Genomic DNA, 22615 nt, shown 5'->3' with positions numbered 1-22615 from the left:
ATTTTATGCCAGCCCTTTCTGACTCCCCAACTCCCAGTCATGTCAGAAAGTTTCAAGATGGGAGAGGAATTGTGATGGGGGGCCAGAATGCAAGGCTGGAGCACAATGCATTCTGCTGAGACGTGGCTGGCAGAATGCTTGGAGGAACTGCTCTGTTTTATAGTAGGAGTTGGCATGGTTGCGCAGCCAGCCCAGGATCAGAAATATGATTTACAGCTACCTTTTGTCTCCCTTCCCTACTCAGTCATGCTCATGATCTCAGCATAGCTGAGAATTGCACCCGTCACCATAGTCTTATTCCTTGCAAGTTATGGTGAAGCCATTCAGGGTATGTCTATACTGCAGCTGGGAGTGAGCCTCCCAGTGCTGATGGACAAACTCATGCTAATTCAGCTTGAGTTAAAGCACTAAAAATAGCCACGTGGACATTGATGATCTGGTGGCAGCCTGATCTCTCAAGCCCAAACTCCCCTGGGATCTGAGCTTCGGTGGCTAGCCTGGGTCTCCCCTGGAGTCTTAAATATCCACACTGCTATTTTTAGCATGCTAGCTCAAGCCAAGCTACCAAGAATATGTCTACCTGGGGTTGGAAGTTTAAACATATTCTTAGTATGTTAATTCCTGAGGCTCCCAGTAAGCTAGGACACTGCAGATACCATTTTGGGGGGCAATCTTTCTAGGCTTTGACCCTATACATGATGTTTCAGTCCAGATTGCTTCTGATTCTTTGGGGATTCCTGTCTTGGCACTTGGTCCTATCCTTCCACGTGGCAGCTCAGGGTACCCATAAGCTATTAGGGCCATTCATCTGGGATTCTGTTAGCCTCTGCGCTCCTACATCACTTGCTTCAGAAGAGAGTCTGCAACAGATTGAACCCTAACAGCGAAATCAGAATTCCTCAGAGCAAACAACTCACAAATAATGATCAACAGATTAGTCTAGCTGCAAAGCCATTAAAGTTGCTCTATACTATATATAAACTGCATTGTATTTTTAAAAAATTCCCTGACTTTGTGTTCTTCTAAACTCTTTGATTATAGTGAGATGCAGTAGATCTTCATTCATCTGACTACTCTAGGGTGACATCATAAAATAGGGGTGTAACAGCATAAAGCCAGTATTACTTAGACACATTAAACTGTATAAATAGCCCTTAGAGAGTGATAGCATAAGCTCTGCTGTGCCAACAAGTATCTATGATAAGAATAAACCTCTTAAACCCAGAGTAAATTTTCTGAGCACGAAGGTTATGCTTTTAACTGGTTTCTACTGTGCTATTACTTTTAAACATGTTTTAAAGCATAGACTGTACATCATAATTGAATGAAATATTTAGTTTTTTATTAAATCAACCTCCATGCTTTTTTTTATTAGTAGCATGGATTTTCATGCTTATGCATCTATCCCTTATCAGTGGCATGAACAATAATATCAATCTTGCTGAAAGTTTCTTGTTTCTTGTGTGGCAAATATATTGGACTCTCTCTTTATGGTAATAAACATATATGCTTTGCAAACACCTCTGTTAACATTACAAGTAGGCCAACTGCTATCAAAAATGTACAATATTAGGCCCTGACCTATGTAATAAATTCTGTGTGGGCAGACCACTACGCCGACACAGAGCTCCATTGAAACCATTAAGTTTAGTGCAGCTCTATGGGGGCACAAAGGTCTGCCCATGCAGAGTTTATTGTGGGATCAGGGCCTAAAGTCCTATTCCAGCAGATGCTTAAGTATGGTTATAAGTCTACTAATGTGAGTAGACCCTATTGAAGTATATAACTCTGATCCTTCAAATATTTATTCATGCACTTAACTTTCAGCATGTTAACAGACCTATTGACTTCAATAGGATTACTCACATGTGTAAAGTACATATGTGTAAGTGTTTGCAGGCCTGGGGTCTTACTTTGCTCTATTTCTTTTTTTCCCCCTAGGTCATCTTCCATGCAGTTTGTGACACTTCTGCATATTGCATAAATTTGGGGGTGGAATTATCTAAAGAATTCTTTACTATCAAAATAATGAGTAGTAGGAGAAGCAAAGGGTGAGATATTGTGTTGGTTTTATTTAAGGAGCACTTACATTGGAAACCTAGAATGTCCAGGCTCCTGCATTTTTTAAATTAATTAATCAAACATAGGAAGAAACAAGAGTCCTATTTTTATTGTATACATGCTGCAGTTTTAATTTGCATATTTTTTTATCAAGGACTACAACTTTAATACTGCCTAGGAGAAGCCAGCCAAAATTTGAAGCTGTGAACCTTTTTGATGTAATAGTTAATCACTTTAAATGCATCAATAGGATCCTGAAACAGCAGCTTCTGTTGAATAAGCATATTAAAACAAAAGAATTTTAATACATTTATGAATGTAGTTAAGTTTGCACTAGTAAAACTGATTTCTTTGTGGCTATTCTTACAATCAGGTGCCAGGGTCATTGTTTCTTTATGAAACACATTTTACTCTAGAATACAAAGTGCTATCTACAAATTCAATAATATTTTCAATTGCCAAATGAAGCCAAAATCAATACTTAGCTTTCCAGTGAGAAGTGTAGTGTTTAAATTTTCAACAATAAAATGCATTCCTAGAGGCTTAAATTAGAATACTTCTCTAAACTTTATTTTGATTTTGTATTTTAAGTGCTTCAATTCTGTAGTGATGATGGGCACTATAGAAAACTAAATGGAGTATATAACAGAATAACTTTTTTATTTATCTTGAGAACATGGGTTGGTTTGGCTTACTAACCATTTTAAATAAATTGTCTGTTCTTTACAATAGTGCTAGTAATAATTAATATAAGGATTTCCTTTAAATATTAAAGGCAGAGATATTTAATATATCTGCATAACAGCCAATGCTTTGTATAGTGAATTATCTAAATCCATTGTTTATTTCTACGTATTTTAAAATCCTATTATCTCTTAAGCACAATACCGTTGTGTTAGAAAATGTATGAGCTTTTGATGCATAACATTCTGAGGAAAATGTCTCTTTTATTATTTCCATACTTATATTCTTATCCACATTTTTTTTCAAGAACATTATTAGTAAATTTTGAGGTTAGAGAAGTACTGACCCAATCAAACACGTACAGAGCTTGGCCTCTGAGTTAATTAAATATGGGTTAATAACATATTATAAGGAAATCATTGTCCTTATTACAGTTATTAGGTAGTTAGTCAAATTATAGCTTCAAAGGAATGCAGAGCATGGAGAACTCAGGATTAAATTATGCATTTGAACCTTAGGCCAGCTTTTACTGTTGAGACAGTTTGCTGCTAAGAGAAATTGTGTGTCATTGAAATTAAATGCTTTTCTGGTGATGGAAGGTTCCAGTTTTTAATGAAATTACTGAGTGTCGTGTAGTGAAATGATTAAAATCTGTATTCCGGGAATGTGGCAGTGAAAAAATCAATAAATGCTAGCAAAGCTTTGCTGCTGGATGTGAATCTGGGGAATGAAATAAACTAGTACAAAAATAATAATTAAAAACATATCAGCACATTAATTTATTTAGCATCAGTCTCTTGAGACATCATCTTCACTAATTTTTAGCATACATTTTACTGTGTAATGAGAAGCTTTCTTTTCACATATTCCTGTTAGACAGGCAGTATTTTTGCCCCTCCCCCAGTGTTCCTGCATTGCAATCACTGTGCTTGCACTTATTATGTTACAAATGACCGAGGTAAGGCTGACATTCTCATTGCATGCAAAAAGACCTAGTCTGCCAAGCTTTTTTTTTTTTCCCTAATGAAGCAGCTTTGTGAAATCTCCCCATGTGTTAATACTAATGAAGATCCTCCAGCACAATTAAAATCACAGCCAGTGGCTGAAGGGGAAACACAAAACAATGGCATCTCTCTAAATATACATATTATTTCATGTTGAGATCAGCTTTGTTTAGCAGTAGTTTTAAAATAAAATTTTAAATTCTATACAGTGCTAAATAAGGTGAGCAAGTTCAATATTACATTTTCAGAATGCAAGAAAATGTTGTGTAAGAGACATAATGAAATAACTTTACATTTCTTGAAGTAAGTTCTTGATTATATTTTAATATAGCTTTAAATCTTTATTTTTATAGTTCATAGGCAGCAGTGCTTTGGTTTTTAGTGCAACTTTAACGCTGGCCTAGCTTGACTTTTTTTTTTTTTTTGACAAAAAGAGAGAGAGAGAGCGAGAGAAACCACGTGTATAATTTAAAGGGTTAGAGTAGGGAGGGGCCAGTTTTTGCTCTTCTTTCACAAAATAGCCTATTAATTCAATTGTTTTAGCCAACCAGCATCTCCGTTAGTCAAAATAAAATGCTCATATTTTATAGACATTCTGGAAAGTATTTTTTAAAATATCCACAGTAACAGTTGAACTATTTTAACACACCCACGTTAAAACACCGTACAGTTTCTGATCCTGTTTGTCTGTTTTACTTGGATTTGTTTGGATTTTACTTTGTTCCTGTCATATCATCATAAGACTTGTGCATTACATCTAGCATGACTCGCTGATGTACTAGGCTGGTTCAAAAAATGTCTGATTTTGTGGGTTTCTTGGTTTGTTTTTTTTTTTTTTTTTGGTAGCAGGCTATCATTTGCTCCCATAAAATCTTTCTTGTAATTATAAATTAAATTTATGTTCAGGTTAAAGATTAAAATGCATCTAAGAACTACTTTAGACAGCTATGAAGGACTAATGCATTTCCCTCCCAATCTATTCATTAATTATTTAATAATCACCGAATGTGGATTTATTATGTTTTTCCCTTTTATAAGACTTTTCGATAACTTTTTCTAGTCCGGGGAATACTGGACAGAGTATATGTAAGAGAGAGTTAGTCTGTGTGCACTTGGGGAACAGAAATGCAACTCTTTTCCTTGCTCCTTTTCGTTGCTGATAGGTCATTTATTACTAGGGCTGAAATGAGATAAACAATTCTCTCTCTTTTCCCCCTTGTTAACAGCAACTTTCATTGTTGAAGAGAGAAGAGCCTTGTTGGTTGACGTCACTTTTGGTTCATGAAGGCTTTGCCTGGAACTGAAGCTGAATAAACCTTGAGAAGAGAATCTGCTTCAATCCGCTGCCGCTGCAAGGAACTAACCAGGGAGAGACAGCGAGAGACAGACAGAGAAACAGATACACCCAGAGAGGGTTACACTCTCCCAAATTTCCCCACCCCTCCTTGGTGTTTCTTTACACACTTCTTGAGGGTGTTGGACAGGGAAACGTTCCTGACACACACACACACCCATCCTAATCTTCAGCAACCCCAGAAAGGGGAGATCTCTTCCAAACTAGAAAGGTGAGTTAAAATCCCTCTGCCTGCTCTCCCCGGATGGGAGGGAGGGATTTTCTGTTAAGGTGGAAATGTGAAATATTTGCCAGATTTCAGGACAAGGAAGGAGGGACGGGGAGATCGTGCTCGGATGGGCAAAGCTGCTATGGGAGTTGGGGTTTCGGTGTTCTGCAGCCGCTGGTTTGTATCATCCCTTTGTTGCGGTGGGTTGGTTGTGCCTTTGGGGTTGTGTGTCCCATCGGAAAGGGGCTGACCTTGTCCACTCGGGTTTGGGGGGGTGGGAAGGAGGGGAGAGAGGCTGTTACTGTGCGAGTCCGGGGGGAGGGGAGCGCGGTCCGTGTCCCAAGCGAGTTTAAACTTTATTCATGGCTCCAAGTGTGTGTCCCTGGGACTGGCTGCCCGGCTCCGGCTCGGCCGCCGCCGGGGCTGCTCGGCCGCCGCCGCCTGGGCTGGGAGCGCCTCTTTGTGTCTCTGCGCTCTCCCCGCTCCCTCTGCCCGGCTCGCTCCGGCTGCCGCAGCTCTGGGCATGTCAGCCAGCTGCAGCCGTAGGGGCGACTCCTTCCCCTCGGGCTCCCCTGCCGCTGCCCAGCGGGGTACGTAGCGTGCAGCGAGGGGGCCCCCGGGAGCTCGGAGTGTGCACAAGGTAAGAGGAGCCCGCCCGGTTCAATACGGCCGTGTCTCTGTCTCCCGCTGAGCTCGCAGCGGCAAACTCCCCCTCTCCCGCTTGGCCTCCCCCTCCCCTTCCCCCCGGACTCTTTTATATCCTTTTATTTCAAAACGTGGCATTGTAGAGTTGCTCCAAACTCCGCTTTGGGCGTTGAAAAGGGCGGCGGGCGAGTGGAGTGGGCTTGGGAGAGACCAGGGAGACAGTCTGCCTGCGCTGAGGGCTTTGCTGCTTTCTTCTCTTTCTCTCTCCCTTTATCTTTTGTGTGTGTTGCTTCCTTATAAAGAGAGAGAAGCAGCTGCAGCCCTTGGTCGAGTTGTTGAAATTTATCCCTTTGTGTATATTACAATATCCTCCATTTTTCTGCCCTCTAAACAACAAGGCTTTCGCCATCTTGGGCAAATTTTTATTCCCAAGTCTGTCTCTCTCTTTAAGGGGGGGGTGGGTGGGTAGGTGGAAATCTTGAAAGTCCTGCTGGATAAGGCTCAAAGTTTAGGAAATGTAACAGGGACAGACAGTGACGTCATGTAAAGTTTAAGGGGAAATTTTCCAAGTGTGTGTGTGTGATTTTTTTCCCCCATGGGATTTCTGATCTAACGTGTTGTGAGCTGCACTTTAAAGTGAGAGATGTGTAGTTTATCCTGCTAGAATGCATATAGTTCTTAAAACTATGTGCTCCTTTTCTGGCATTTTTGTAACAGGTGGAGAAATATCTATTCTTTTGAATTACTCTCAGTTTTGTGTTCTGGCTTTGTACTATTTCAGATATAAATATATATTTCACTATTTAAAAATACAAAGTTGTTATATGAAATAATATTTCATTTGTGGGTTAGCATTATTTGTATTTACAGCAAATAGTTATCTCATGTGAATTTACATGAGACAACTTGGTCCAGAATCTTCTTTGAAGGAGTGTAGAGCTGAAGGTGAAGGGGGTTAGGGAAATTAAGTTATTTTTTAAAAATGATAGATTCCAAAAGAACCGTTTTAACAGTATTATATGTATGCAATAAACTGTTTGTAAAGTACCTGTAGACATTATATGTATTTTGGATTATGTTCCAGATGCTGTATTCTGCAGTTGGCAGAATGTAGTTAGTATGCTAATAAAAAAAAAAAATACCAACAGCCACAATTCTGAATCACTTTACCTCTGGTTATAAACTCTTCTATCCGCTACTGTGAAAAGGAAAACAGTAAAATATAGTGTTTGTTTAATTTACTTGTCAATGATAGTCTTTTCATCTAGTAAAAGTTCGCCTGGTCACATGGTAAAACTTAATGAAACACTGAGTACTTCATAAATAATAGGTACTGTAAATAGAATTCTAATTTTCCATTCAGTTTCCTACATTCATTTTACCTTCTGCATATTTTTATTCACACTAACAAGAACATGAAACTGTCTGTATTTAATTTGCATTCCCTTTGTCTTCAGGATTGAGAAAAACATTGGTTACGATTAACTTAGAAACTAATAGGAACAGGTCTTAGAACATCAAGAGATTTCTTTTTTTTCTCACATACTCAAAATTGAATGATATATTTAACAATATGTCTTTAGGTAGGAAGTATGCTTTTTTGTTAACAAAAGTCAGATATTTACCTGAGTATGTTCTTTTAAAAAATGCTTTAGAAAGCCTTGATGAATTGAATGTCTGCCAGTTATGTGAATTGTAGGTAGATGAAAATGTTTAAATAGTTAAAAGCCCATAGAACAGATGGTTCTAAATTATACATGCAACAAAAGCCTAGAAGATTTGGCAGATTATAAATGGTGAGCAACAGAGGATAAAGCAGTTTAAGAAAATGGTAGTTAAGTATATTTGATGTCTTTCGCACCTATTGTAAACTGCACATTTTTGTCACAATGCTGCATAATCAATAAGCCAGACAGCATAAAGAAAATTGTAGTTGAAACAATTTTCTGTATTGGATATATCGAGAAGTTAGGAATCTTAAGTATTTAAGGGGGATATCTTTGGTGTTCAAGTAATTTTAAATCCAGTTTGGCAAATGAAGCTTTTTTTTTTTAGCTTACTGATTCTTTTAAAAACTATAGCATATAAAATCAAACATTGATAAATTTATATGTAAATATGTACATTTTGTGGTATTTTAATCATGTGTTAGTAGAAAAAATCTTCGTTGGAGGAGCAGCTAATAGTTTCTTCCTATTATTGACTAACTACTGTTTTGAAGGAAACATGTAAATAAGCTTTCTGTGAGTACTATGTATTGACATAATAAACTGTACAATTGCCACACTAAATTCTCATGCTATGAATTTATTTAAATAATTCTAGTATATTGAGTTACTTAAACTTGACTGTTTCAACAAAATAAGATTAATTTGAAAACTCATGTTAAGGGTCGTAGTTCATATGGTAAAATTAGTTTGGAGCACTGTTTTATGATACAATTTACTAAATGTTGTGTAATTTTTGGGGAAATAGATGATTTTCTGTGTTCACTTCCTGGTAAGATGCTTGAATGTTTCTTAACAGAAACAAGAACAATATTTTTTTGTATTACACAGGGAGTAAACACTGGTTGAGTATTGTAAATACATTAAGCATGAATACTAACCTTGTGGATAAGACCTCCATGACTGATTTTTTTTTTTTTTTTGGCAAGGAAATTATTTAAAATGCAAATAAGAAAGTAATGAAAGTCTCTAGAATTTTTAGTTTCTATTGTCTTTTTTTTTCTTATTTCTTTATTTGCATGTTTATTATAGAATTGAAGTGTAAAGGAGCAGATGTTTTGCCAAACATCCTGATGTGTTGCTTTTTCTTATGGGAGTGCGTAACTGTTCCTTCTGATGCATCGACTTGACAGCTGGTTGATTTCATGGAGCTGCTAAGAAGCCATTAGTGGTGTCATTGAATTGAAACAGAACAGTCACTCCCAGCTTGAACTGCAATTGTTAATGTCTTTGTTGCTACTTTTGTGTTCCTACACAAGATGTGGAATATCACAGTTGCAAGAAAGTTTGTGCTTTCTGTCTGATCCCTCTGAATTAGTGAAATAATGTGTTTAGTGCTAGATTGCTTTTAGATTCACAGTATTCTTATGGCATATCCAGCACTAGGAGATCCAAGTTATTTTGCCAAGTCTAGATCAACTAGAAATGAAACTTACTACAAAGAAACTACGATAGTGCTCTTCCAGAATTGAAATTATTTCACCAAGTTTATTCTTAGTATACTAGATTCCTTGGAGGGTTTTTAATTTGCCTTTAGTAATTTATATTTAAAAATCTTCAAAACCAGGTTTTAGTTTTCTTCCTTTTTAAAAATAAATCTAGGGGCATATCCTTAAATTGATTTTAATAGACATTTTAGCTTTAAAAAGTAATAGTATAGTATGACCCATAGGTATTTTTTTTCCCCCTTAAAAAAAAATTGAAGATAGTTTTTATAACACAGACCTGATGAAGGGCCAAATTGTTCTTGCTTCACTCAGGTGAGTTGGCCATTGAAGTCAGTGTGATGACTTGCCTAAGGCCATCAGGGTTTCCCCCAAAAATTTAAGGTAAACCCCTCAGATTTCCTTGTCCTCTTACTACTGTTTGTTTTGGTTGATGATATTAAATAATTTTATCAACTAGTCTGTGTCCTTTTTTAAATGCTACTAGAGAGCAGTCAAGAGAAACACTGACAAATTTTAATGAGAAGAGAGAACAGTGTATTTCAGACTTATGTAGAATGGAACAGTCTGGTTGAACACTGACAAAACAATGTAACAGGTAAACTGAATGCTTTAAAGAAATGTATGGGGGAAAATACAGGACACTAAAATAGGTACAGAGGACAATTAAAACTGCGCCCCCCCACAATCTGTGCCAAAAAAGCCCAAGTGGGTAAGAAACATGAAGATAAGCAGCAGTGATGTTTCTGTTTTTGTAAAGTTTCAGTTGCACCAATATTTTTTCCTTACATATGATCTGTTCTATTGTTAATGCTTTTGTAGTTGTAGTTATAATGGAAGCATTGCTTTAGGGTCATTACCTAAGTGAGTACGTACTAAGGGGTTTGGAGTTCTTTTATGTTTACTCTTTAGGGATGAGTAATGGAAACAATAATATTAGTAAGATCAACTTAGAAAAGGTACACGTTTTCTAATTTTGCTCATACATTCAGAAACAACAAATGAGTCACCAAAGCGCTGCATAAGAAAAATAATCCTATGGTACGTCAAACAGTAGTAGTTGCACTTATATTTCGCCCAAGCTTTTCAGAGCTTCATAAAGATGGCTAACTACTAGTTTCCCTATACAGAGAAGTGAGGTGACTTACCCATGGCGACACAGCAAGTCAATGGAAGTGCTGGGAACAGAACGAAGGTCACCTGACTGAATCAGAGGCAGTGCTAGCCCGTTATGGGCCCTAAGCAGGAATATTTTTGCTCCCCCCCCCCCGTAGCCCCCCAACACATACTAAAAAAGTGAATAGGGGGCCCCCTTGAGCTGCTCGAGGTCCTAAGCAATTGCTTAGTCTGCTTGTGCCTCACACCGTCACTACGCTGAATCAGTACTGTAACTACCAGGTCTGTAACTCCAGAAATGAAAACCTTTGACCCTGATCCTGCAGAGACTTTTGATTACTCTCATGTGTAAAGTTAAGCATGTGCATAAGCCTTTGTATGTTTGGGTTCATAGTCTACGTTCAGCCTGTAAAGTGTCAAATATGATGAATATTTTCATTAATCTGTGTCTTTTTTCATTTTTAATCTAAAATATGAAATAACTAGATAATTAAAAAAAAAACCTTGTTATTTCTTGTTTAGGGTTATATACTGCCTTTGGTCTACCTAAAGGAATTCCTTAGAGCAGTATCAAAACACTTCTTTAATGTAGTCTGTAAGTCATGTACAACAGTTTCCTCTGAAACTTTATTGTAGAGAAAGCAAAGAATAGCTTTCGCTGCTACAAATGTGTCTTTGGTTTTATTTTAATTTATGAGCAAAATTTTTAAATTTTGAAGTTTTCTGGTAATATTAGTAAGTAACAAGACTGATAGTTTAAAGCAACGCTGTCAATGTAAAAATCCCACATCTGTCTGTAGGTTTTTGCTAATGTTTAGAGATTAGAGGGAAAAAAATGTTTTTTCGCTTTTTAATTCAGTTTGTTTACTTTGTGCATTTGATAGCACTTTTGTTAGTTTAATCTTTTGTTTGTGTGGGTTTTTTTCAAACAGCAATAGAAAAAAGAATAAATAGTTATTTTTAAAAAAAAATAAATACAAAACTGTTTTCTAACTCTTAGAAATTGGCCAACGAACTCCCAGGAAGATGTAGTTTCTGAAACTATTTCTAACACTTAATCCCCCTCCGCCCCTCAATTCTAGATCTGAAATTGACACTGTCCCTCCAATTTTCATAGAAAGGAGATTCTAGTCTCTTAATGTGTAACCCATACTGTCATCTGCTTCCTTGCACACTTCAGGTGTTATGATTTCCCATATGTGAAGGGGGACCATATGACTATCTTTGCATTTGATGGCAAGGAGTTGAATGAGTCAAACCTTGGTAGTTTAGAGCCATAGGTAAAGATGTTTCTAACCTCTGTGATGGGTGTATGCAGAAAAAAAGGTGATGGCACTGTCAGAATGCTTGGGCCCAGTCCTGCAAATACTATCAGGTGTAGCAGTGCTTTCCACTGAATAGTCTCATTGTGAGACTGCTTTTAGTAGTACTAAGCGATGTGCCTGTTAACATTTGCAGGATAAAATTCTTGGTGTGTTTTTTAATAAAATGTATTTAGTCTAAAAGGAATTAAACTAATTCTTCTAAAATGAAGTGGTGGTCCAAAGTAATGTGGTCACCTCTCCATCAGATAAACATATCTGGTTTTCCCCCAGGTCTGTATATGTAGAACTTAGTTATTATTATTGCATTGGTCCATCAGATGTGTAGAGACATCATTATTGTCATCTAATTTGTTGCAAGTCACAATAAAACATTTTAAAAATTTGGAAAAATTGAACGTTCTGTGTAAAATGTGCCTTTAATAAAATTAAATAAGAAATTATACTTTGTATCTGATTTGATTTGGAATTTTAAATCAATATTTATATATTAATATTTAGAGGAAAAATACACCAGTTCAGTTGGTTTGAGCTTTTGAATTGTTAGACTGTTAGATTGGAATTTAAAATTTTAAAAAAATTGTTAAAGAATTACTTACTTGATGATTTAAAGCACTTTGTTAAACACACGTTTAGTCAGAAGTAGTGACCTTATTTAGTAGTGACTTTGTTGCGCTGATGAATTTTAACAGTTTTTGCAGTAGATGAATGTGCTTTGTGAAAGATAACATTTGCATTTTATAAAAAAGTATTTTAAGAGACTAAAATAACTGCAGTGTGAGTTTAAGTGAATATACATAGTATTTAAAAAGAATGAGGCATTCTCTGTAAAAGAAATCCAGCTCTAAGATAATTATTGCATTGGTCCATCAGATGTGTAGAGACATAATAGTGTGGTTTATTTTATTTTTTTTACCCTGTTTTCTGTTCTTACACTTTTCCACAAGCATGCACTCATTAATCAAAGATGCTGCACTCCTGCTGAGGGCAGAGAGGTTCATCAAATTGGCAGCCGGTTTGGTGTAAAGAACGGTGTACTGAAGCTCTTAACACATTGGGACATAAATAAATCTAAGGTCTTTGTATGCAAACCCTGGAGGTTAATACTGTATAATTCAATGTCCTGTCTTTGTTTTTATGATTGATGTTTTTAAATGTTTGAAGCTTGATGCAAGTCTTCTAGGTCAGGGCTGACAATCTGATTGGCTGAAGCAAAAATGCATTAGGTTGGCAGAGGGACTTTGAGTGTGCAGTAGAGATTTTGATTTTTTTTCCCCCCCTGAGAGATCATTGTCATATTGCCTGAGCTGTTATAGGAATGTTCCAGTGATTGACATCCCCTGCTGTGATAATGGACCTAGTGCATGAAATGCCAATAGTTTGGTCCTATTTGTCCTGAAGCTTACTGCTATTTGTATCCTTAACAGAGCTCACATGTAGAACAAGCAAAAACTACTGGGATTTCTCTAGAAATAGTGCTGGGATTTGGCTTTAACATGAATTGGTTGCATATTCATAATTTAAGAACAGCTGGTTACAGCAAGCACATAGTCATTTGCAAGCTATTATAAACCATTCCACTCACACATGGAGCTTGTGCTTGAGCTCCTTTCTTTTTATTGATCTACCTGCATTTAAAATCTGGTCACTGCTGCCAGAGAGGACTTTCATTTTAGCTGCGCTTGCAACATAAGAACGACTTCAATTTTAAATATTTAATTTTAACTAAATACTGAATAAAATGATAAAGTACGGGGTTTGAAGAAATAAACTGCAGGGATCAGCAGTGACACAAATCTAAAATGCAAAATCTTGTTTTTGTAAGGCAGCCTAAAAAATACATCATGCAACCTTTGTAGTCCTTTGATTGCTTGTGTTCTTTTGAATAAGAAATCTTTGCTAAATTTAGCCAAGGTTAAGTTTTCAAAACCAAAGTTATTAAAATGCATGATTTTCACGCTTTGCCCATGCATGACTTTGAAGGGGGGAAACTCCAAAAATATAAAATGTGTAACAAAAATAATTTTGTTTGAATAGTACTTAATACCTTGGATCTATAACAATCTTGAGAAGTATCACAAAGCAAAATTTAATAGACAGGTTAGAGATTGCTTTACAAAAAACATACCTATCCATTTTTGAGCAATGAAAAGAGTAATGTCACAGAACATATGCTTATTAATAACAGCCGTCAGTGGTATATATGGGCTGCGTTAGTAAATGTGAAGTTTTGTTTTAAAAATGTAAAGGGTCTCGATTTTTTTCCATGCACAGGAATAAAGTGGCTGCTATTATTGGATTTCATTGCTATTGGCAACTTTTCCTTATCTTTCCTTGCCTTAATGGCTAGTGGCTGGAACTCCTAGAGAAATTATTACTTTTTTGAGGGAAACGAAGAACCCAATTCTTTGAGGTATTGAGCATTCTAAGCTTCTATTGAAATAAAAGGGAGCAGAGAGTGCTCCATATCTCACAGGTTTAGGTCCATTATGAAATTAGTTAAAAGCTCATGATCTGGTGTCGCAGGCAGATGAGACTGCTGAAAAGTCATGTCACATAAATTCTTGCCCGGTGAGTGGAGATCCTGAAAGCTGGCATGTCTTGCACATGAAGATAGTTTAATGTGCTAATTAGTTACAGCACTTTTTAAAAGGTTAAGCCTATAAGAAGTGCTAAGTAGTATTTTTCCTATGGGAGTTCTGATAAGTTCTTATGTTACCACTGAGTTTCCAAGTGCTTCATTTTGAGGTGAGGAAGAAGCAACTAGGAGACATGGTGAGGAGAAGTAGCAGTTTGGTGCAAACCTATTTGACTCAGGAGGCTAAGGATGCAAGAGGGAAAAGTGCTGTGTGGTAAAAATAGCTTGTAAATTAATTTTCTACAATATCTGTAGTGTTAGAAGAAACCATTCTAGCATATCCCCTAGCGCATCCAATGCAAAGAGAATCGTTTTATTTTCTAAAATCTCTTGGTGGATGTTAGAAACAATAGGAGGTCATTGTGGCTCCCGCAAGGAAGCTACGCTAAGCGGGTCTGGAAGGAAGTAAATGGGTGTTTCCCTCCCCTCTTTTTGTCTTTAGTTAAATTGGAATAGAATGTTCAGCTGTAGCAATTGTTGATGCTTCATCAGACAGTGAGTCAAACCCTGTTACCTTCTTTTCAAGAGAGATCATGCTGAAGGGCTACTGTGTGGTTGAGGATAATGTCATCGTTGAAACAGGACTGTATCAGGAATAAAGCAGAAACAGTCCCATTTTAGATTTAGTTTTTTTGTTGTTTTTTTTAAAGCGTGATTAATAGCAGTAGATTCTAGTTCTGTTGGCTGGTGTAAGTATTTAGGATTTTGTTGATAGCATGCAAAGGGATTAAGTAGTATGACTACTGTATAACTACTGGTATAGTGACTACTTTACATTGTTAGAAAGATATAGCAATTACCTAGCACTGGTGGAGAAAGTACCCTTCCCTACAACCATACTTTGAGTGTGTCAGAGAACAGGAGTGTAAAATGTTGGGATGGGCAGTAGATGAACTAGAGGTGCAATGATCAATAAAGCCCTTAGTTGGCATATTAGAAGGGGTCAAGAGCTGTCTTGTGCTTGGCTAGAGCTATACATACACTTGCCAAAAGCTACTAAAGAAAAGATTTAGTGTAGAAGAATATGTACAATTTTGTGCTGCTTCATTGAAAATAGGAGAGTAATGCCTTCCTAAACCAAAGTAGACTATTGCACTTTGACATATGTGATGTAGGCAGGCAAATTCTATATCTTTCATCTGTTTATTGGTGTAGTCTTCAGTAATTTTTGTAGTAGTCAGGTGGCATTTGTCCCTTGCCCTTCTGGTTTCCCCACCCTTAAAAAAAAATTTTTTTTTGCAGGATGTGTCGGGTAGAGTGAAGAAGATGCATCAGGCAGTTGTTACATTTACTAATTTTGAAATATATATAACTAGGCCTTTACTTGTGGAATATTATCTTTCATGTAATACGTTAGAATGGTGAACATATGTATTCATACAGTAGATTAAATGTAGGAATGGAACGGGAGAAAGGAATCATGTCACAGATTGATGTGAGCATTTTATATAGCTAATGCTTAGCAGCATCCAAAATGCACTTGCAGAAACATAACCTTTTAGCCTGGCTCTAAAGGAAAGCACTACATCATCAATGTCTTCCTGTAATGTTAGCTGCTATTGTAGCATCTTGGAATATTTTTTTTCCCTTTTACTTCATTGGTATAGTAGTCGTTTTTAGTGACAGGTTTTTATACACATTTATAATATTGTTCTTGCTCAAGTATGTATTTTAATCATTGATCAGCACTTCTACTATCATCACTATTCAACCCGCTATACAGCTTTTATAAGGCACAGTTCAGAAGATGAGGCTGTTAAATATGCAACAAATTAATCTGCTAATATAGGTAGCCTATAGATGCCGATAAATTTTCACTGTTACTCAGTGTTGCACTTAATATGTAATGTAAGTACAGTTTACTGTGTACTTCTCCATAAATGATTTTCATAGACCTGGCATTGAAGTGTAGCCTTGTGGTACTATCTGTCTTAGGTCACAGAAGATAATATGTATTTGGGGAAATGGTATGTGATCATATAATGACTGTATTGTAATGCGGTTGTTTGTACAACCATATCTTTTGGTACTTCCTAACTTCCTTAGTGGTCAAGGGTAATGTTATATTTATGTAGTTGTTGTAGTTTTGGTGACTTGTAAAATAATTTTAAACAAGGCATGAGAAATCCATATTCTGGAGTGACACCAGAATGCCCCACGCAATTATTTTAGGAGGCAGACAGCTCGGAAGGAGCACCTCTCCTGCATACCATAGGAGGTCTGCAGCCTGGGGTGTTAAGTTGTTTGAGTTTACAAAATGCATTTGAGGGGGATTTCCTCCTAAAAGTCTTTGTGAGGCTGCACGAGCCCTTCCTTTCTACATACATTGAGTGTATCAGGACTGGATTGTTTCAAAGGCATCTTACAAGACCCCCAGAGGCTGAGGGAAGAACACTGGTCTCTTCCTTCAGTTCCTGCTCTTTTGGTCACCTTCAGCAACATAGATGAAAAGACTGCTAACTTAATTTAGCTGTGGACGTGCAGCACCCAAAGATGCTTAGTGCAAGTAACCAAAAGGACAACCAAAAGCAAACCCAACCTATGCATATACTTGGTATGTGATTTTTTCAGATGGTCATAACTTGGTTAAAGCCTAGTTGTCTCCAGTAAAAGTCTTGCACTGCTCTTTAAAGAGGGCTATTTCAGTCCCAGATTTCAAGTGTTAACTTCTTGGGTTTTTTTGTTTAAAAGGCACAATAACTTATCTTATACATGTGATGGAGAGAAACCCCATTGCCTTCTACATCCACATTTTCTTCTCACTCAAAACTGGCTGAGCCATTTTCTCAAAGTTTTTTGGTGGAGGCCAATCATGGAAAATGTAACCCCAAAAAGTGGAAGTTGTAGTAAGTTATATGACTTGCTAAAAAAAAAGCCAGTAGGTTGCAATCAGTAATTTTTAGCATTAACTGTAGTGGTCATAAAGAGCATCTTGTCCTAATGCATGAAGATTGAATTCAGTTTTTCAAAATTGAATGAGTAATTTTTAAAGTAGCAGCATTTTTGATATATAGAAACAGGTTATAGACTATATTTTACTGGGATTTGATCAGCCTACATATGCACAGTTGGTCTTGCTGGATTATAAAATTAGACAGATTGCCAGGTAGCACTCTGATAAATTGTACATAGTCTTCCTTTAATTGAAATAAGGAAGAATAAGTAAAGTATTAATGCTTTCTTTTTTGTTTTCCTGAGCTCATGAAGGATGTGCTTATCTGTGGATGTTTTCATTTTGGGTGTACTATAGGATTATTCTGGAGGGAGCCAGGCTACACTGGTTTGGTGAGAAGGGATATAGGGTGTGACCTAGGACTCCTATTGGTTCATGTATGATATCTTCTAGTGCCAAACATGTTGGTATTGGACTTGGAGAGAAATCATCTGACAACAACAAAACTCCTATTATAATTAAAATAAATATATTCTTTGGCTGTTGAACATTTGTTTAGCAAGCTAAATACCAGTAAGCATGAAAGCCATTGAGGACAAAAGGTACAAAATTGGCTCAAAAACCTCATGAATAGGAAGAAGATCTGATATTCGGCATGACACCATTGTAACAGTGTCTGAGGTTATTTCACCCATATGTCCACTTACATAAGAAAGGAAATTACATTTTCAACATGAATTTACTGAATCCATTGTAGAGTTTGATTTAGTAGCCTTCTGATAAGGGATTTGTTTATGACACTGTCATGTGGCTCTTCAGTTGAGGTTACAAAACAGCAGTCAAATGTGGGCTGGGAAACTATATCAAGGAATCCAAAAATAGGTAGGCCTTTTTGGAAAGTGTTTTCAAACCGTTTTTCAGAATTCACAGGTCCCAAGGTGGTTTTTGAAAAGTGCTTTCTGATTGGAGTTGGCTGTTTGTGTGACTGATGGCTTCTGAATTTGTGAGGGTTTTATTTTTTTATGTCCATTGCATACTAAGGTGGGTTTCATGTACTTTAAAGCTGGGGTTCTCAACCTTTTTCTTTCTCAGGCCTCCCCCACATGGAATAAAAACTTCACAGCCCACCTATGCCACAGCAACTATTTTTCTAAATATCCAGTAGATTAAAAAAAGCCAGGGCCGACATTAGGGGGTAGCAAACACGGCAATTGCCCAGGGCCCCAAACCTCAGGGAGCTCCGCAAAGCGAAGTTGCTTGGGCTTTGGCTTCAGCCTCGCATGGCAGGATGCAGGCTTCGGCTTTCTGCCCTGGGCTTCTGTGAGTCTAACATTGGCTTTGCTCTCTGGTTTATTTTGGAGGCCCCCCTGAAACCTACTTGTGCCCCCAGGAGCCCCCAGACTCCAGTTGAGAACTTCTACTTTAAAGGATATCTTCAGCAAACTTTCTGTTAACTATAGGATGAAAGTTTTGCCCTAGTGTTTTATAAACATTTTAATAAAAGGGGCTGATTGAATACTAACATAAATATTGTGCTCTTTCTGTGATATGAGATATTTATACTGTCTGCATATCAGGGAGCAAAAGTAATAGATCACTCCAATGAAGTGGAGCAGAAATTAGAAGCTGGACACCAAAGTATGGGAAGATGTATATGCATCATCTTCCATGAGAGATAGAAGAACAATCATCTTTGGTTTGCAGTCATACCCAGATGATCATTCTTCTGTCTCTGTTTCATTAGTGTTCCTTTCTGCACTTTTCCCCTACTGATAATATGTTGGTATTTATTGGACCCTTTATTCTCTCTTTCTGGAGAGTACAGAAAGCAGCTGTCAGAAAGGATCTTGGGGGCTCTCTGAGACCCAAAGGTACCAGCTGTAATGGTTGAGCTCAAGATACTTTCCAAGAACAAGGAATTATAGGACAGCTGACAGAGAGAGTCCTAGTGAATAGTAGCAGACAATGCCTTCAATGCTCAGATGTTTCACAGGATCCAGTGCAATATGGCCTTGAGCAGCTGTGACATCCAGCAGAAAGGATGTTGTTGTGCACCTGAATGGTAAAGGCACCTGCTGCCTATTCTCAGTGTAGACAGACAAACCTGCTGGAAGAGTTCCAGAGAGGTGAGGAGCAAGAACTTCACAGAGAAGGAAATGGTAAAGAATAGTGCTTGGGGAGGGGATATGTCCCATGTCTTGGAATACTCTACATGACAAAGACATGATTAAAGTGACCTTGTTTCAACCAACCAGCAGCTAGTTGTTGATTTGTCTTGAGCTAATGGCTAGCTGCTCAATAGTTTGTATTTAACTATGACTGAATACCGCATAGTGCAGAACTCATCTCAACAGATTGCATTTGGAAACCCAATGGCAAACGTGCTAGGAAGAAACAGAGAGGGAGAAGTTGTTTTTGTTGTTTCTATCTTTAAATGTCTGGGAGGTACTCAACTATTGTGGTGGCAGGAGTCACTTGAGTACATAGATAAGTGCATGTGTGCAGAAACACATGTATACCTATGAAGTGTGAGTAAGAAATTATGAAAAAAGCATCTTACTGGCTGATGACAGTTGTTCATGCTTTGAAGATCTCGGGGGGGTTTCCTGAAAACTGGGGCCTTAATTCGTCAAGCCATACTTAGGGGAATATTCCCAGTGAAGTCAAGGACAGCTTGTTTGATTTCTAGGACCAGGCCTCTAATCTTGTAATTTAAGTTTATTAACATTTTAAAGTATTCAGCTCATCTTTTTTTTTTTAATTTATTTTTGCAAACTGTTGTTTTATGCCTTAGCTGTTGTTTGTCCTTTACCTTTTGTTTTCCCTGATGCTACATCAGTTGCCATGGAAACAGGAGCAGAACTGGGGAACCAGCAGCCAGCAACTGAAATTGACACACTTCTGGCTGTTCAACCTGTTTCTGCCTCTCTTCCCATGGAAACGGATGACTTATTAGGGAAAATAAGGTAAAGGTTTAAAAAACAATTTTGAAAACTTTCACTTCCTGCTTGATGCTGTTCTGACCTCCAAAAAGCAGCTGAGTGTGTGTGGTGGTTTTGGGGTTTTTTTTTTGGTGTGTGTGGATTTCAGCAGTTGGCTGTGAATAGAGAGTTTGCAAGTGCCAGTTGGCCGAAAACCTCCTACGCTCTTCAGGAATCAAAAGGCTCCTGAAATCTACATAGTACTTTAAAATCTAGGGAGAAAGTTGTGTGATGTGGTATACATAAAAATCGCTCTTGTTTTAAAAAATATTGTGTACTTCCCATTAAAGACTAAAAATTGGCATTTTAAATTAATTTGAATCACAACACATGTATTTGTGGGTTCTCATGAAGTGTTGGTAACCACATGGATGATAGTTGAGCGGTGTGTTATATTATAAACTCTTCATTAGATTGCATGTGGTGTCCAGTGAGAGGCAGGTTTCTTCATCCAAACTACAGATGGGATGCCCAACAAACATGGGTCTCTGTCAAACAAGAAATAATGATACTAGTTTTAGCTGCGTAAAAAGTTTATTAAAACAGGCGACACACCAAATGAAAGAATTCTTGTTAAAGCTTAATATAAGCAAACATTGGGACAATGTGGCTGGATCTCTTTAGTCCTGGACCATTGGGTAATTCCTAGGTCTCATTTTAACTATCTAATGGCGCTGACCATTCTATTCTGTAGAGGTTTTTTAAACCATACTGTGCCCTTCATGATCCCATCTCAACATCCCTACCAGGGCTAGCTGATGCCACATTCCCTGCATGAAAAGAACTAACTATGGCTTCCTGCTTTGCCTCTATTACTTGTTCAAAGCTGTTTCTTGTCCTGGGTTTCTCTCTTGCTGTTTTGTAGAGTTGGCTCCCAAGTGCAGTTGGTCCCACTAGATGGTTTCCTGACTCTTTCCTCCTGCCTGTGTTCAGCTGCTGGCTCAGTTGCATTTTGGTTAAGCTACTCTGAGGCCTAATCTACATTAAAAAACATTTTCTGGTATAGCTATGCTAGTAAACCCTCCTAATGCAGACACAACTTCTATTGGTGCAAGAGTGTTTTTGTGGATATAACTTATGATTCCACAAACAAAATCAATTACATTGGCAAAAGCACGTTTTGCTGGTATAACTGTCTTCGCTAGGGCATTTGCCAATATAGAAATGTGTATGATGTTAAAAAAAAAAAAAAACCCACACCCTACTCGATGTTACTATACTAGCAAAAGTTTCTAGTGTCATCCTGACCTGAGTCTAGCACAAGAAATCAGGCTAGCCTAGGCGGTGCAAGCTCCCTCACAAATGACAATAGCTTAATCTTGAACACTGAGAGGATTAGTTCTCACCTCACAGTTGATGCAAGTTCATTGTCCTGATTAGTTTGTCCCATAGGGTGGGTTCAAAAGGTGAATCGGTGGGCTTAAATTTCCAGGTGAAGTGTGCACTCTGAAAAATGCATATTTCATACTACGGTACTTGTGCAGCTCTGTGAAATGCATGCATTGAGGGGGTGGACTCTTCAGTTGGACGCACAACTGTGACTCTTATAAGAACAGTACTAGTCCACAGTTACTTTAAGCCCTAGTACAGATTTTTGTGAATTTCCTGACTTTAGCATGTTTAATTTGTAACCATCACATTTAAATAATTATTTTGCAATGGGTCTCCATCTAAATGTAGAGAGAGTTGACCTGAACTTCCTCCATGCTTTACACAATGTTGTTTTTCTGATTTGTACTTGCCATGTCACTTCAAAATAGTATAGATCAGTGGTTTTCAAACTTTTTTTTTTTTGAGGGCTGCGGGGAGGCCTCGGAATGAGGGATTCAGGGTGTGTGTGTGTGGGGCTCTGGGCTGGGGCAGGGGTTGGGGTGCGAGAGGGTGTCAGGGCTCTGGGTTGGGGATGCAGGCTCTGGGCTGGGGATGAGGGGTTTGGGGTGCAGGAGGGGGCTCTGGGTTTGGGGTGCTCAGGGCTGGGGCAGGGGATTGGAGCATGGGCTTTACCCCGGGTGGCTCCCAGTCAGCGGTGCAGTGGGGGTGCTAAGACAGGCTTTCTGCCTGTCCTGACACCGCGGACCGTGCTGCGCACCGGAAGCGTCCAGCAGCAGGTCTGGCTCCTAGGGGGAGGACACTCTCGCACCGCCCCCCCCCAGCACCTATTGGCCAGTTCCTGGCCAATGGGAGTGCGGAGCCGGTGCTTGGGGTGGGGCAGCAAGTGCAGCCCCGTGGCCCCCTCGCCTAGAAGCCGGACCTGCTGCTGGCTGCTTCCAGAACAGATAGGGACTAGCCTGCTATAGCTGGGCAGCACCACCGACAAGACTTTTAACGGCCTGGTCCGTGGTGCTGACCAGAGCAGCCACGACCCAGTGCTTTACATTCCACGACCCAGAACTTGGTTGCCACCCGCAGTTTGAAACCCATTGGTATAGATGTGCTCCATGCAGGTTATGTACAGGGAAAAGTATAACTTAAAATTTTATTAATTTACCATTCAAAGGTAAACTATATCAACTGAGCTCTGTTTCTAAAATTAACTT

At 38.2% G+C, this 22615-nt stretch overlaps 1 protein-coding gene across 6 annotated transcripts in view; it reads left to right on the top strand.

Annotated features, from left to right (window-relative positions):
* The window catches only part of BAZ2B (bromodomain adjacent to zinc finger domain 2B), a 353401-nt gene that overhangs the window by 68697 nt on the left and 262089 nt on the right, over positions 1-22615 (top strand). For 3 of the 6 annotated variants that reach the window (XM_073305568.1, XM_073305567.1, XM_073305566.1), the window contains exon 3: positions 4976-5314. The gene's annotated coding sequence lies outside the window, so the exon portion shown is untranslated. Of the gene's footprint in view, positions 1-4975; positions 5315-5377; positions 5489-5691; positions 5952-22615 lie in introns of those variants that run through there. The other 3 variants (XM_073305571.1, XM_073305569.1, XM_073305570.1) reach the window with 2 other exon arrangements.

This window comes from Lepidochelys kempii, chromosome 11 (genome assembly GCF_965140265.1).
Source record: "Lepidochelys kempii isolate rLepKem1 chromosome 11, rLepKem1.hap2, whole genome shotgun sequence".
In the NCBI taxonomy this organism is placed as follows: Eukaryota; Metazoa; Chordata; order Testudines; family Cheloniidae; genus Lepidochelys; species Lepidochelys kempii.
This window is presented reverse-complemented; position numbering and strand designations above follow the sequence as displayed.